The sequence below is a fragment of the Homarus americanus genome, unplaced genomic scaffold, assembly GCF_018991925.1.
Source record: "Homarus americanus isolate GMGI-L3 unplaced genomic scaffold, GMGI_Hamer_2.0 scaffold39155, whole genome shotgun sequence".
In the NCBI taxonomy this organism is placed as follows: Eukaryota; Metazoa; Arthropoda; class Malacostraca; order Decapoda; family Nephropidae; genus Homarus; species Homarus americanus.
In genome coordinates this window covers 19,542,745-19,559,194 of record NW_024737042.1, presented here as the reverse complement: position 1 = coordinate 19,559,194, position 16,450 = coordinate 19,542,745, and positions in this window count along the sequence as shown.

The following is a 16,450-nucleotide window of genomic DNA, read 5'->3' as shown; positions in this document are numbered from 1 at the left end:
ATTCTAATCATGACCTAATCCATTTTAATACTGATCCACCTATTCCATGTGCTTCTACCTTCCTTATCAATCTCTCATAGGGACTCTATCGAATACTTTACTGAAATCTAAATAAATTATATCATATGACTTATCATTATCTACCGCTTCAAATACTTCTGAGAAAAAGCTAAGCAAATTTGGCAGAGACAAGAACGTCCCTGGGTGAACCCGTGCTGAAAGACTGAATTAAGTTGAATGTTTCAAGAGTGGCTTCAGATTTTATGGCAATAATTGACTCTAGCAACTTGCCTATGATTGACGTGAGACTAATGGGACGGTAATTTGATGCTATTGATTTATCACCCTGAAAATCAGACTACATTTGCAAGTTTCCAAGCTTCGGCACTAGGCCGATTCTAATGACTTATTAAATAAAACTGCTAATGGATTACTCAACTCATCTCTACATTCTTTTAATATTCTAGCATATACCTCGTCTGGACCAGGCGATTTATGAGAGCTTCAGTTTGTTAATTACTTTAAGCACATCGTTACTAGTAATATTGATATTCATCAACATATTTTCTATACTGTCGTTTATATACCTTATGAACTTGGAAACTGTGCTAGGTTTTCATTTGTGAATACTGAACCAAAATGACTTTTAACGTACTCACATTTCTAACTCATCATCAGTCATTTCTCCTGTGCCATCAGTTTTTAAAGGGACCCTGTGTATCTCTAACCTTTGATTTATACAGTTGATAAAAAAGCTTTTGGGTTATTTTTCGATTAGTTTGCTACCTTGATTTCATAATTTCTCTTTGCTTTCCTAATTTCTGTTTTTACCTGTCTTGTTAGGTTCTGATAGTAACCAAGTAAGTGATTTTCGCCTTTCTTAACTTTTCTATATACTCCTTTCTTTTTCCTAGAAATCTAGAGTCTATTATTCATCCATTTGGTTGGTTCATATCGATCTGAATTTTCTTTTTTAGGGATGTGTTTATTTTGGGCATTATTGATTGTCCTATGCGTTGTTCTAAGTAGCTGCTAAATTAAATTTGGGTATCCGTCCTAAGTGGGTTATCCCGTCCTAAGTGGTATCCGTCTAAGTGGGTTATCCGTCCTAAGGTGTGTAGATATGTAGATATGTAGATGATGTTCTTTGTCTTTGGCCTAGAAACAGTGACCCATTGGAATTTTTAGACAAGCAATGATATTGTCCCAAGTATCACATTCAAAATTGAAGAAATAAATGGATCCCCTTCCATTCCTTGATATGCTTATCATGAGAAATGGCCAAACCTATAAATTTAAGGTATATAAGCCCACCCAGGTAGACAGTTTCATTCACTTTTATCGAATCACCTTGATCTCTGCAGAATGTAATTTTTTTCTGCAATGTTCTTAAGATGTCTGCGTATTTGTGACTCTGAATTTATTGACGATGAATTGAAACACATTCATTCCATTACAGAAACTCAGGTACCCTTCTGTGTTTGTTGATCGTTGTTTTAAAGGGCCTAAAATCCTTTCATTCCTCTCAAACCAGACAAGTTCCTACACTTAAGAATATTTTGACTCTGCCCTATCGTCGTGAATTTGTCCGTTAGTTCGGTCCCTCAAGCTTCGAAATATTAATGTTGTTTTCAAGTGTGGCTCAACCATTACCAATATGTTATAAGGAATAGCCCAAGTTTGAATGTAAATGGAAGTGTTTATTGTATTCCATGTAGCAAATGTAATTATAATCATGTAGGACAGACAGGAAAAACACTGCAGCTCAGAATCAAACAACATAAGTATAATATCAGGACAGCATCTGAAAACAGTGCCTTGTTCGTTCATGTTGGAATAATAATCACCCATTGCAGGAAAAAGCATAATTATTTTAAATCATCTTGTGTCACAGAAAGACTTCTGGTTGAAGCTAGTTTGATTAAGGAATTAAATCAACAAACTTAGTGATGGTCAGTTCAAACTGATAATATATTTACATAAATTTATTTGTCAGTGGCCCAAAGGTTAAAAATGGTTTGAAAACACTGATTAAGATGTATGATAGTTATTTTGTGGGTCCTTAATCTGACTTGACCTGACTAGTCCGTCACCCCCCCTTCTCTTAAAGCTCCTCTCGTGTGTGTTGGTGTGGGACTAGTGGATGACATCATTATGGCCTGACTTCATGTTTTTAAGGTCACCCTGTATGTTAAGCCTCTCTTTGTCCATGTAATCCAGTTGCCTCTGAAGATGTCTTGAATAAAGACAAGCTAAGGTTATCGTTGTTTCCATTTTCTGTGGATTTTATCAAGATTTATCTTATCATTTGGATTTAAGAATATATATATATATATATATATATATATATATATATATATATATATATATATATATATATATATATATATATATATATATATATATATATATATATATATATATATATATATATATATATATATATATATATATATATATATATATATATATATATATATATATATTATATATATATATATATATATATATATTTCATAAATCCCACAATGAAAACAATGGATAGATAAATCTTGATAAAATCACACGGGAAAAGGGAAACAACGGAGTACCTTAGCTTTCGTCTTTATTCAAGACATCTTCAGGGGCAACTGGATTACATGGACAGAGAGAGGCTTAAATATACAGGGTGACCTTAAAAACATGAGGTCAGGTCATAATGATGTCATCCACTAATCCCCACACCAACACACACGTAGAGGAGCTTAAGAGAAGGGGGGTGACGTGACTAGTCAGGTCAGGTCAAAAATAAGGGACCCACTTTGGAGGATTGGTAAAAACAGCCAGAAAACATTTAGAGTGGAGGACTGTGGTCGCCAACCCTGAGATATGAGGACGGTGCTCTGATTGATTGATAGACTTCCCTTGATATAGTAAATCTTATTTTCTTTCAGCAAGAAACACCTGCTGAATATCATGGAAGAGTAAAGTGATGATCATCATTTGTGTTTAAAAGCCAATATTTTGTTCAACGAATAGAATTACAGGTGTTAATACATTCCCAGTAGTCATTTTAAATTTTCTAAATAACAAATTTTCTTTGATTAACTCATTGGTAAGACAGTTTTTCATGGTTGATGGAAAGTGGAAGGGGGCATTTTAGGATGGGGGTCATTCCTGGAATGGTGCGTCATACCTATACCAGTTACGTAATAATGATTACTTTCTTAATCGATTGATTGATCTCAAGTAAAAAAAAAAAGATCATTCAAATCTATAAGAAAGTTTTAAAAGACAATCTTTCACAAATTCATCCATTTTTAGATAATTTTAGGCGTCCCTCCACCCTCTGGGAGTGACAGGCGGTGAGGATGGGGTTTAAGCTTCCCCTCAGTATCTGGGAATGACATGGGGTGAGGGCTGGTTTTTAAGCGTTCTCTCAGCCTCTGGAAATGACATGAGGTCATGGGGATATTCAAGCGCCCCTCTACAAACTGGGAATGACATGTAATGATGTGAGTGAATTATGAACAGAATCCCTGGCTACCTAAAAGTGGATAATTGAGTCCTCTAACATGGCCTTCAACAAACAGTGCATATTTCAACATTAAAAGATATGTACACGTAGGCAGGATAAGTCTACAGCAGACTATTTAATGACTTATGAAACTGATATAAAGGCTGTGGAATAGGAACAACTGAGGAACCTTGTCATTATAGTAACTTGTCTGTAATGAAGACTATAGTTCTAAATGATATTATCTAATGGTCTATTATTATTATTATTATATTTATTACTAGCGGAATCGCCGCCTTCCGGGCGGCTCTTTCGCCAGGCCACGGTAGGACGCCACCCTCCGGGAGGCTCCACATTGTCTCACAGTAGTGCATTAAGGTAGACCACATTTTTGGTTTTGCCATCAGCAGCAAGTATGCAAAGATTTTTGCCAGTTCCCACTCTGAGGCATCCAACATAGAACTGTCGATGAGAGAAGCAAGGAAACACCAGGTTTAGGCCAACCATCTTTAGGGAGTGCCCCTGGCTTTTGTAGATGGTCATGGCAAAGCTCACTTTAACCGGGAACTGAAGTCGCTTGAACTCAAATGGCAGGTCAGTGGTGATGAGAGGTATCCTTGGTATAAAAACGTCCTCTCCATTAGCTTTTCCTGTCAGTAATGTAGCTTCCAGTACATGTGGCATCATGTTCTTCACCACCAGTCTTGTGCCATTGCAGATGATTGGTGGTTCAAGATTTCGTAAGAGCATTATAGGAATTCTAATCTTGAGAGTAAGGTGGTGAGGAGCCATTCCAGCGGGCTCCAAAGAATTAAGGAATTCTGCAGGGTTTTGGACTGCTTGGTCCGATTACTGTATCAACAGATATGAATGAGGTCTCACTGCCTGGAAGCTGTCTGAGTAGTTATATTGATTTCAACCACTGTTTCATTCTTTGGTGCCAGAATTGCACGTTCACGCAGCCACTTGTGATCCTTGTAGTGGTGGATAATGATAGTGAGCGACCTGGGGTCCAATGGTGTTGTAGTGAACGTGTAGTATGGGTGTTGTAGTGACCGTGTAGTACTGGTGTTGTAATGAACGTGTAGTTCGGGTGTTGTAGTGACCGTGTAGTACTGGTGTTGTAATGAACGTGTAGTTCGGGTGTTGTAGTGAACGTGTAGTAGTATATATAAGGATGAAATTACCTACGACTTTTCAACCTCTGTGTCGTTTAACGGGTCGGGTTGGGTGTGCCTGATCTGGTTGGTTGGAGTTTTTTTTAGATCTCCACATGACACTTGCTGTCCATCCCAAGTTTGGTCCGGGCGGCTCTTTCGCTAGGACACGGTAGGACGCCACCCTCCGGAAGGCTCCACGTTGTCTCACTGTTCAGTCCCCAAAACTTCTTCTATCAATAGTTCATTAACGGTGTATGTAAGTTCCACCATGTTTTTCACTACAACTTACAGCAAAGTATATTTTTTTAGCATTGAACTGTTATTATTTTATTGTCTAATCATCATTACATATAACACCATCCATCATCACTACATATAACATCATCCATCATCACTACATATAACACCATCCATCATCATTACATATAACACCACCCATCATCACTACATATAACAACATCCATCATCACTACATATAACATCATCCATCATCACTACATATAACACCAACCATCATCATTACATATAACACCATCCATCATCAGTACAGATAGGTAAAGTAGTTTCCGAGATTCTCGTGCGGACACACAAACAAACACACACACAAGCAAACAGACATACTTCTTTGTTTTATATCGATAGATCATCACTACATATAACACCAACCATCATCACTAAATATAACACCATCCATCATCACTACATATAGCACCTTCCATCATCACTACATATAACACCACCCATCATCAATACATCCTTGACCACCGAAGGGTCAAGACGTACCTGGCGCTCCTCCGAGAGCAGCCAGGTCAATTGTTAAGTTGGCCCATACCAACTCCTCCCTGCCTCCGCACCGGAATATCAACAAATTCTCGCCAGAAGTTACAATTTCATTTAGGAGAAGAATGGAACCAGTGTTGAACAGAGATGAACAGTGGTAAACAGTGCTCAAGTCAGTGAGAACAAGTTGAACAACGCAACAGTAACAGCCGAGACATAACCAAGTTAAACTTCACACAGTGAGGTCCCAGGTACCCAGTGATAACTGCCCGTGAGATTGGATAGGAAGGCCTGGGAAAACACCTCACTCATATAACACCATCTGTGAAGGAATTACTACACCACGTCAGGTCCCTCATAACACCATCTGTGAGGGAATTACTACACCATGTGAGGTCCCTCATAACACCATCTGTGAGGTAATTACTACACCACGGGATGCCCCTCATAATACCATCTGTGAGGAAATTACTACACCACGGGATGCCCCTCATAACGCCATCTGTGAGGAAATTACACCACGTGAGGTCCCTCATAACACCATCTGTGAGGGATTTACTACACCACGTGAGGTCCCTCATAACACCATCTGTGAGGGAATTACTACACCACGTGAGGTCCCTCATAACACCATCTGTGAGGGAATTACTGCACCACGTCAGGCCCCTCATAACACCATCTGTGAGGGAATTACTACACCACGTGAGGTCCCTCATAACACCATCTGTGAGGGAATTACTACACCACGAGGTCCCTCATAACACCATCTGTGAGGGAGTGACTACACCACGTGAGGTCCCTCATAACACCATCTGTGAGGGAATTACTGCACCACGGGATGCCCCTCATAACGCCATCTGTCAGGGAATTACTACACCACGTCAGGCCCCTCATAACACCATCTGTGAGGGAATTACTACACCACGTAAGGTCCCTCATAACACCATCTGTGAGGGAATTACTACACCACGGGATGCCCCTCATAACACCATCTGTGAGGGAATTACTACACCACGTGAGGTCCCTCATAACACCATCTGTGAGGGAGTTACTACACCACGTGAGGTCCCTCATAACACCATCTGTGAGGGAATAACTACACCACGTGAGGTCCCTCATAACACCATCTGTGAGGGAATTACTACACCACGGGATGCCCCTCATAACACCATCTGTGAGGGAATTGCTACACCACGTGAGGTCCCTCATAACACCATCTGTGAGGGAGTTACTACACCACATGAGGTCCCTCATAACACCATCTGTGAGGGATTTACTACACCACGTGAGGTCCCTCATAACACCATCTATGAGGGAATTACTACACCACGTGAGGTCCCTCATAACATCATCTGTGAGGGAATTACTACACCACGTGAGGCCCCTCATAACACCATCTGTGAGGGAATTACTACACCACGGGATGCCCCTCATAACACCATCTGTCAGGGAATTACTACACCACGGGATGCCCCTTAAACACCATCTGTGAGGGAATTACTACACCACGTCAGGCCACTTATAACACCATCTCTGACGGAATTACTACACCACGTCAGGTCCCCCATAACACCATCTGTGAGGGAATTACTACACCACTTGAGGTCCCTCATAACACCATCTGCGAGGGAGTTACTAAACTACGTGATTGCTGTTCAACCCCTACTTTAATCTGTGTGTTCACTGTATGTTCCTTTACCTTTCTATGATGAAGGCTTTTGTTAAACCACCAATGTATATAATAAGTCATTTATGTCCACTGTATATTTTCAGCCTTCGGGCTGCAGAACTTTTTCAATAAACTGTTAATTATTATTATTATTATTATTAACATCATCCATCATCACTGCATATAACACCATCCATCATCACTACATTTAACACCATCCATCATCACTACATATAACATCATCCATCATCACTACATATAACACCACCCATCATCACTACATATAACAACATCCATCATCACTACATATAACATCATCCATCATCACTACATATAACACCATCCATCATCACTACATATAACACCATTCATCTTCACTACATATAACACCATCCATCATCACTACATATAACATCATCCATCATCACTACATATAACACCATCCATCATCACTACATATAACATCATCCATCATCACTACATATAACACCACCCATCATCACTACATATAACATCAACCATCATCAGTACATATAACATCATCCATCATCACTACATATAACACCATCCATCATCACTACATATAACACCATCCATCATCACTACACATCGGTAAAGTAATTTCCGAGATTCCCGTGCGGACACACACACACACAAACAAATAAACAAATAAACAAACAGACAGACAGACTTCTTTGTTATATATAGGAGGAAGGCGGATAACAAGTCAAAGCGAGCTCAAGACCTCACAGATTCACTTTCCCAGCCTGATTAATGCAGCAAAAGTTGGAAGATTGTACCTGCAGTATTAACGGGTACTCTCCACTATCAGAATGAGGAACTCACCACAGTCATTGTTGGTTTACCTGACGTGTACATGAGGACTGATGTAGTATGTCTTCCGGAAACGTGCAAGGTTAAAGGCTTATCGTGCGAATCAACATTGAGCACGATTCGACCTGGTGTTTAACAGACGTTCTAAGATCTTAACAGAACAGGCGCTCTTAGAATATTGAAAGAGGGATGTAATTTGTGTGATTTTTCTAGTTTATCATAACAATGTTGCACCACAGCCTATGCACTTCCCAATTGGTAGTATTTCTTCTCCGCCTTAACAAACTGGACAGGAGAGGATAAATCAAATATCACCGCATGTTAAGGTGATTGATCATCTTCAAGGCAAGACTAGACTCTGAAAACTGCTTGACTACAGAAACATTGTAGCTTTACCAGGGGAACAGTTCAGACACACAGATCTAACCTCACATCACATATCCTTACAAGAGGGCACGAATTCAATCTACATACCAGCTTACCGACTCCCTCATAGCCAGTTCGCTGTAGTTCAGGATATGGTTCAGGTTATGTTGAATGAGAAGGTTATCACACATTCTAAATCTCCTTTCAATAGCCCTTTATTTTTAGTTCCAAAGAAGGATGGCTGTTGGCGCCCAGTTATTGATTTTAGGCGCGTTCATGAAAATACTATCCCAGATAGGTACCCTATGCCTGTCTTGAGTGATATTTTACAGTCCTTAGGCAAGGATAATGCTGTAGCAATTTAGATTTGTTTAGCGGGTATTGGCAAATACCGCTCAATGAAAAATCCCGAGAGGATAAAGCTTATAGTACTCCTTTGGGCCATTTTGAACTTCTGCGGATACCTTTTGGCCTCAGAAATGCCCCACTGACTTTTCAAAGGATGATCAACACCCTGTTTGCCGGATTGATAGGTACCACAGTCTGTGCTTATTTGGATGATCTCATTTAGTCAGTATGGATGTCGATACCCATCTTGTCAAACTGAATGAAGTGTTACAAAAACTTTTTAAAGCAGGTCTGAAAATTAAACTTTCTAAATGTGAGTTATTAAAATCCAGAATCCATTTCCTTGGTCCTGTAGTTGACGGCGAAGGTATTCAAACAGTTGATGATAAAGTTAAGGCTGTTGCTCAGTTCCCACGTCCTACATCTGTTGTAAGGTGCGTAGTTTTCTTGGTTTATCTGGATATTATATTTCTTTTATTTAAAACTATGCGACATTAGCGTCACCTTTAACTAAGTTACTGAGGAAAGATGCAATTTTTATATGGGATGCTGAACATGAATATAGCTTTGTTGCATTGAAGACAGAACTTACCAATTCCTCTATTTTAGCATTTCCTGGTTACTCTCTAGAAATCACTGTGTACCGACGCCTCTGGACAAGGAATCGGAGCTATACTTAAGCAATTGGACTCAAGAGGAAATTTAGAGAAATTGCTTTTGCAAGTCGTAAACTTAATGATGCCGAAACACGTTGTTGAGTAAATCATTTAGAGGCGTCAGCTGTTGTTTGGGCACTGAAAAACATTTAAAGACATAATTTTTGGTTATAAAATAACTGTTTTTACGGATCATGCGGCAGTAACCGAACTGTTCCGTGGAAGAAATCTATCAGGCATATTAGCACGCTGGTATTTGACCATTCAAGAATTCAACCCCGAGTTCAGGTATTTACCGGGAAGAGCGAATGTGGTCGCCGACGCTTTGTCTAGAAATATTGTAGCATTGATGCCTGTGTGTACGTTCACTCTTCCACAATTAGATGATGAACAACGACGCAATCCATTGTTGTCTGCAGTCATTTTTGCTTTAGAGTCGGGAGAGGAAATTAGGCTTCCACAATTAATTCTTCCTCTCAGTCAGTTTGAATAACGACATAACATACTCCATCGATCCAAGAAGACGCCTGAGGGTATTGTTACACAAATAGTCGTACCTAACACAGTGTGTGAAACGATTATCAATGTTCCACAATGTTCTTCAAGCATATCACCAAGGCCGTGACAAATGACTTGTGGAAATTAGTTTTTTGGGAATACTATGAAGAAAGACATAGAATTGCATATTGCTAAGTGTTTGTCATGTGCTCAACATAAGGGTACTACAAGGTCACCGGCTCCAATTTTACAATATCCTACACCAGAACGTCCGTTTGACACAGTTCCAATAGACTTGCTACAACTTCCAAGGAGTCATCAGGGATCCTCGTACATGCTAGTGTGTGTCGATCATTTTTCTATGTTTGTGATTTTAGTCCCACTGAAGGATAAAATAGCCGAATCTGTGGCTTATGCCTTAGTGATGAATCTTATATGTCCTTCTACTACGCCCAAGGTTCTTCACTCCGACAATGGATTAGGGTTCAAGAATCAGCTAGTAGCACAAATTTGTGTACAATATGGATACAACAAAGTTTTATTACAACCTATAATCCACAGGCTAATGGCCTTGTCGAGAGAACCAATCGCAAGATCCTAGAGATACTTCGCCCGATTGTGTGTGATATGCAACACGGATGGGAGGATTGGGTATCGCAAGTTGCAGCATCTATTAATGGGTCGATTAATAGCTCTACCGGCAAATCACCCTACTATATTGTTTATGGCATAGACAAGCGTCTACCTTATGACGTACTTACGGACAAACCATGCCCTGTTTATAATATGGAAGATTTCGCGAGAAAACAGATCAGCGTTTTTACAGATATTCATTGTCAAGTACGGAAACATTTAGCAGCGACACGCACTGAAATGATTTTTAAACAACATAAACAAGCTAAGCCTGTCATGTTAGAAATAAGCGATGCTGTTGCGGTGAGAGAACCTGAAAGGAACTCTAATCTTTCAGCCAAATTTTCTGGTCCATTCCGCATTATCGCCAAAGAAGTGGGCAACAAATTTAAAGCTTGGAAGCCTATTGCACAAACAGCAGATGTAGTGCATGCGGACCGTCTTAAAAGGGGCCATAAAGATTTATTACCCAAGAATGGTAATAATGTTTTAGACACATCTTTTCAGACGAATGGTAATGATGTCATGGACACATCTTTTCAAACAGTACACAAACAAAGTGTACCTCATGATTATCGTTTGAAACTTCGTTCTGCAAACAAATATTAATATACATTGAAACTTGATTTTAAACAAAATCGTGTTATAGCTTAATCTTTTCATGCAATTAGTGCCTTGCATGTTGCGGAAAGTTCTGTTCAAGATATAATTACTAACAAAAATGGACTAATCGCAAGCATCGTGGATGCAGGGTTAGGACGAGTGGATGCAAAGTTTGTGCCTGTGAAGACTCTTCTTGAAGCATTACAAATAGCCAAGTTGACTTATCATTTAACTCGAATTTTCACAGATCATGAGGTAGAACATTATTACCCTCTGTTGGAGTCAACTCTTACGCACAATGCTATTCTTGGCCACATGCCTATGTTAGAGCAACATAAGTTTAATGCATGGCATTTGGAACCCTCCCCTTTGTATTTTATTGACACACTGTATACTCTGGATAGACCAAAGGAACTTCTGCTAATTTATGAAGAATATACCTTGCTAGCATTGGATGATCCTAGGGTATTATCACGGTGAAAAGCGTCATATTTACATTTACACGTATGTCCAGCCTATGTATTCGCATTTATTCCTGCTGCAGAAGGGATATGTGAATTAGCCGCCATACAAACTAACGTACGCACAGCGCTCACACAATGTAGTTATAGGCCAATTTCTAGGAAAACTGTGTTTCATGCACATCTGCATAATGTGCATTTTTTTTCTTTTCTGATGAAACTAACTTCATTTTAAAGTACCAAGATGGTGGTAAACAGTTAGTTGTGAAAGGTTTTTATAAGGCTCCGGATTACTGTGAGATAACTTGGAGTTCGTTGAAGACCATGCCTTCTCATTAGCATTTTGCATTGAATTTAAATCTTACTTCAGATTTAATTCCATTGTTTCAAGTCCTTGATTTAACTATGAGTAAAATCAATAGTGTCTAAGAAAAGTTGAAAGTTATTTCTTACTTGAAAGAGTCACAGTTTGCTAATTTAGAGGATCATTTGCCATTTTATTTTGCACGGGGATTTGCAATACCAAGTTTAACCATTCCCACTATTGTGTTAATTTTGGCAGTGATATTTTTGTTTTGTTATTATAAGTCAGTGTCTTCCAAGTTGAACATTGTACATAATATACTATCCCGTAAGACACCCCAGTAATTAGTCAACCTATGGTTCCAGAGTCCCCAGCTTAGTGTCTACACATATGTTTGTAACATGGTTAGGTTTAAGTATAGGATGTATTCTACGAGACTAGTTAATTCCTCGTGGAAGCTCGGAAGGTGGTGACAGAGCGTTGTATTAGCTCCTTAGTTTTTATATAAATGTCAGGCAGTACATTAAGTTTATATAATCATATCACCCCCTGTAACTTTCCACTGGCTATGAGGTGACATGGTCACATCACGTGATGGTTAAGTTCCTTGAAGGAGCGGCCCTAAGAATGTTAGGTCAGCACATAGAAGCCGGCTACTGGAGCACTCACACAGGCATGACGTATTTTAGAAGAGCTATTTAATATAGCCTCCGTCCTCATTTTAACACTCATAGCTACAGTGATTAAGTTACGGTGATATACACTTGGAACTGTGTATAATGTATTTTCTTAATAAATACAGAAAGGAGAGTTGGGTTTCGCTACTAAAACCATATATAGTTTTACATGTTCCAGCCCCATTAACTTATCAAGATACAACGGTTAAAGCGCCAGTTCAATTATTATTATTATTATTATTATTATTATTACCAAAACAAAACCAAATCACATGTAATAACATCAAACTTCAAGACTGTAGTATATACAAAAAAAATTCACCATAAACAATGAAAATACGACCCGACCCCTCGTAAGTTTAGTTCTCTGTAACTACTTCGTGACTATTTGTCCTTCTGTTCGGGAGAAGGTCAGATAGTATACGTGAACAAATAACACTTAGCGAACACGCACGCACGCACTCACGCACACACACACATGCATAAATGCACACACAAATTGTGAACTTTCTCACACACGGTCAAAATACCCTTGACCTTATCTTAATTGACTTAGCGGACCAGTACCAACCACTTCAACCATTGCCTCCGATCGGGTGTAGCACACACCTATCAGTGCTCTGGTTTCCAGCTGCCACTACCAACCAAGTGCAGAGACCCTACATCAAGACCTACAGGTCGATTACTGACCCTGCAGAGCGTCTCTTCGGGCAATGAATAGTTCACCATCCCTTAGTGTAAAATAGATGACGTGGACACAGAATGGATAAATTATACCAACACCTCCACGGAAGCTCCGTGGAGGTGGGTCAGATCAAACCCAGCTGACTTGCCCTGGATCACACCTCGGATCAAAAGATTTATACAACGGAGAGACAGGGCCATTTATCTCAATGACCACAACCGCTACAGGTCCCTTCGCAGCCAAGTCATCCGCGAAATACGCACTGCAAAGAAGTCTCACTACCCAACCAAGTTGCAACACCTGAAGCAGACCAACAACAACAGCCAAAAATTTAGGATTAAAACAATAAGACACCTCAATCCTTCCTAGCCATCTCACTAATGTTAAGTGCAACTGAGTAATCAAACAAATCATTTATTGACAACCAATTTGTTAACTACTCACAGCCCTTTCCACCAATTTAGTAGAAGAATTGATGGCAAACGTTCTGTGGGACAAATTAAAGTTAAAGACTCCACCATCCCCATTTACCAATGAAACTTCTGCCATGAGCTTCTCCTAAACTAATCTAAACCCTCTGCTGTTCCCCAAAGGCCAGATGCCCAGCTGACTGTTAACTTATATGTTCACTGAAGTGCCAACCAGCCCACAATCCAAAATGAGCTATTACGACCCATTGTAACTATCCCATCACCTTAATCTGTAGAAAGTTTTGTTTCTGGGCGACATGATATTATCCTCACAAGGGCTATGAAAATTAATTTTTCCTGTCATGATCATATATACCGCCACCCCAAAAACTTAAAACGTTCGCACTTTGCAATTACTAATTTCAATTAAAGATTTGACCCAAGCTCATCTGGCTACCAATCATCAACAGTTAGTCGACCTCGGGTTTCGAAGAAGTCTTATACCATGGCTATGATTTTTAGCGATCATTTCGCCGTACGCGTCTGAGGCTTGCTCCACTAGTCACCTTCCACACTCAGGCAACCCCTGCTACACCAAGATAACGCCTCAAGTATCAATGATGCCCTAAGAGAAACCCCCTCCCGCCTGCTGGAAATATGTTGACGACTCCACCCTAGACCAAGTGCAGCAACAACCTTCGCCTGACTGCACTGCCTCCAGGATTTATTGAATGCTGCCCCAAAATTGGGCCAAACAACCACGTCAAACATCAACCATATTAGCATCATGGCGCATCAAATCTCTCCTCCGATGCAAAGGTCCCACCTCTTCCACATTTAGCCCCAACACACCTAGTTGGAAGACTCCACCAAATTCTCAAGGCCACTATATAGATAACAAACTAAATTGGAAAAACACACGTCAGTAAATTGTCAAACCAGTCTCTCTCTCACTGACTCCAAGTCCTCGGAGTTCCCAGTGTGCCTGAGCTCCTGCGTTTTATATCAACACATTCATGATACCAAGTCATTAATTTATATAAGCTTCCTACCCGTCTTCTCCTTGAATATCAACAAGATAACTACCTAGAAATAAATACATTTAAGATTATTCTTTCCCCATCCTATTCCACATCAGCGCTCAGCACACTGATCCTGTCGGCCTTTGACCCACACCGCGACTTCCTTACCGTACCATGAAGCTTCTGCACCATCCTCAACACCGGCTCCTACTACCACCTGAGATCCTCGTCCACAGTCCTCTATACCACAATCGCATCCACCATACGAGCACGTAATACTTGTCGCGTTATAGAACCGTCCAGTGCCAACCATTGCAAAAATTATCAACAACTTGTACTAACCAGATTTCACCCCAGTCAACCTTACCTTTTTGCACCGTCACTATTGAAATGCCCATTAAAAGGACCTTCGCCACACCTAGCGTTATTATATATCATATTTATTTGTATCACATATGTTACTTGTATATTATTTGTCAATCAAGAGAAGCATTCCCCGTCCATGTAACTACTAGCCTTCCGAAGGCTATGTCAATAAACAAAATCCCCAGGACCGGATGAAATTTCTCCTGTGTTTTAAAAGAGAGTGTAATATTAGATTAGCGGATCCCTAAAAAATTTATTTACAAAAAATCATTAGACACGGAGCAGGTCAGGCATTGAAGAAACAGGTAGTAACGAGCATAAAGAAGTAGACAGAGCATCAGCGTACAAACAATGCATTTAGTTTGACACCGTAGTGAAATTCTTTGTATCAATTATAGTAAATAGCATCAGAGCGTATTTAGAGAAAACAAATTACTCTACGACTCTCAACATGGATTTAAAAAGATTAAATTGTCAACAAACCAGTTGCTTTTTTTTAAAGTCTATGAGGGAGACACCATAAAATACGATGATATTTACTAGACTTAGCAAAGACGCAGTAGGTACCGCATCAGAGATTGAAAAAGTTACGGTAGTCGAGGAAAAAGCACCGGACAAAATCATATTCACGATAGAGCACAGAGAGGGTCAGCGTGTATCTTAAATCGGAGGCCAAAATCTAGTGTGGGGTTTCCAGGGCTGCATTGCCCACTTCTTGTTCATTATTATCTTTACAATTGATTCAGACAGAAATAGACTGTAGACATGCTGCATGCACACCAAAATAGGGCGGCAGATCAATTCAGAGCAGGATAAACAAATCACAGGAGGACGCAAACAAACTGCAGGAGTGGTCAGAAAAATGGCAAATGGACCAACACCAGCAAGTGCAGCCGCATTTAATATTGGAAGAACAAATACCGTCACGCTACAGCCCAACAACATCAACCTAGAGAAAGCTCTGACTTTTAGTGAGATTTACGCTCGTATAGTGAAGAGGGTCGCCGTGTTTCAAACCCGTGTTAATAGTACCGTACCCTGACCCTTTTTAAAACTCAAGAAATACTCAACTTTACATAAAGATGCCGTTTAATAATACCGCATGCTAAAGAGCCAGCCCTGTTAGTGCTCGGAAATAAGGTGACAGAGCATTTGGTTTCACATTCAGCGCGATATATTGCAATTATATTTGTTAGCCAGGCCGCACCTCGATTATGCTGTTCAGTTCTGGTGCCCTATTATAAAATGGCTATAAATTGCCTTAGGCCGAAAGAAATGACCAAATGATTCAGACTTAGAAACCTTCCATATCAAGATTGATTCAAGGAACTAAACTTGCATCTTTGAAAGACGAAGAGTGAAGATATGACAGTTAATAATCGGTAAAATTGAAATCAATATATATTATAGATAAAGTTTATATCCGGTTACATTAGGACCTTAGGAAAAGATTTTGCTGATAATGTATGATATGGACAAGAA